The sequence below is a fragment of the Haliotis rubra genome, unplaced genomic scaffold (genome assembly GCF_003918875.1).
Source record: "Haliotis rubra isolate DU_JTF1 unplaced genomic scaffold, ASM391887v1 Scf691, whole genome shotgun sequence".
NCBI lineage: Eukaryota > Metazoa > Mollusca > Gastropoda > Lepetellida > Haliotidae > Haliotis > Haliotis rubra.
This window is the reverse complement of record NW_025767403.1, coordinates 505,661-507,500: the sequence shown is the minus strand read 5'-3', so window position 1 is coordinate 507,500 and position 1,840 is coordinate 505,661. Positions and strand designations below refer to the sequence as shown.

The 1,840-nt window shown below is 38.0% G+C and overlaps 1 protein-coding gene across 1 annotated transcript in view; it reads left to right on the top strand.

Moving 5' to 3' along the window:
• Positions 1–1,535, top strand: part of LOC124258405 (transmembrane protein 145-like) — a 43,096-nt gene extending 41,561 nt beyond the window's left edge. Inside the window, exon 15 of the mRNA XM_046692502.1 lies at positions 1–1,535. This exon is cut by the window's left edge and continues 1,256 nt beyond it. The gene's annotated coding sequence lies outside the window, so the exon portion shown is untranslated.
• Positions 1,536–1,840: the final 305 nt, after the last annotated feature.

The window sequence follows — 1,840 nt, the reverse complement described above, 5'->3', positions numbered from 1 at the left end:
AAGTGGCGTAACACCAGACTCACTAATCCAGAGAAGTGTTTACAAACAAAATGTCCTCCCTTATAAGTTTGGGGGATTTTTTTGTCATTAATTATAGTTTTTGTAGATTTTCTTGTGTAACAAACAGTTTGCCAAAAGCGCTGAAGTCCCTAAATATCCATGTGATGTTCACCGTAAATAAGCTGTGATTGACTCCCAAATGTTTACCACGTTGATGTGTGAAATGTGTTGTTGAGGTGTGTTAGCTATATATACTGGGGACAGAAAAACGTGATTATTTTTAAGTTTTGATATTTAATGTTAGTGTGGTATTTTTATTTTTTTGTTGACACATGCTCAGCAATGTTGACACTTTATGATAGTGTTCTGTGACCAACTGAGTCTGGAACACACAATACAGTGATTGACAGCACAAGGCTCAAGCCATGTAAGGGAATCTACCTGTGCCTGATTCAGTCACCTTGAACCAACACAGTGGCTACCTGTATTTTACACCAGAGACAACAAAGAGAAAGACAGCTCTTAAATCCCTCGACATCTCTCATGTCTTATATTACTAGGGGTAGCCCAGTGGTTAGAACGTTCGCTTGTCACGCTGAAGACCCGGGTTCGATTCCGCACATGGGTACAATATGTGAAGCCCATTTCTGGTGTCCCCCGCCATGATATTGCTGGAATATTGCTAAAAGTGGCGTAAGACTTAACTCACTCACTCTATTATTACTAGAAAACACTTTTTTTTCATTCTATTTTTCTTACTTTTGAAACACTTGTATCATAACATTGTAATAATTATTGCAAAACAAATGACACTATCAGTTTGTTCTTATCTATCAATTCTCCATACATTTCTATGACAATATTATTTCTTTAATGACTGTTCATCTGTTGTTTTTGTATGCTGTCACAAGCATAATAATCAAAGTAATGACACTATTTTCCTTGTTCGAAATCAGTATTAGCTGGAAGCTCTCGTAAATCTCAAGCAGCTGTTGGCTTGGCTTGTTACTGTTTCTCCTTGCTAATTGTTCTGCTGTGTGTAAAGGGTTTTGTGTGATGGTATTGGGGTATGCTGATGTAGTCTATGTAGATATATTCTTGATTTAACATGATCAGCAAAGTAATGTTGGGGTTAAGTCCAGTATCCATCCATGTACAGAGTTACTTCCCTTTGGTGGGCCAGGATTCTATGATCAGTTGGGTTGAATCCCAGATTGAGATGAATTGTGGAGCCACTAGATTCAGTACTAGAGCAGCACCCACCAGGGTCCTAATGCCCCCCATTTAGTATCTGTATATCTCAGATGCTGTTGTTATGTTTATCTTGATTTGGGATGTGGAAAACACGTTGCATCAGTTGCTTTGTGTTTTCGTACACGCAGAATTAAGGCTTGATTTAGATCAAACCGTGATCCACTTATTTAATCAGATCTACTTGATTGACATGATCTGTAGGGCGCGCTGCAATTCCCTGTGCAGAATTACCTCCCTTAGCTTACCAGGATCTTGTGATTATGGTTCCTATTCCTCCCAAATCAAGTGAAATACAGTTTAATGCAGCTTTAAGCCAAAATCACACCCGATAGATGTGAGCATACAAGCAACCCCCTTGTTATTGGTTATTCTGTATTTATTTTCCTGTAAATATGACAATGATTATTTTACCTAGATTGAACTTATTGTGACATTTTCACATCTGGTAACAACTGGAATATGTGAATATTTTGTTATCGTTTACAGTGATTTCTGAAGTCAGTTCATGAGCATACATGTGATGAGCTAGCTATATGTGATGTGACGCGTGATTAGCATCAAAGTAGGCAATGCTGATTTCATGTGG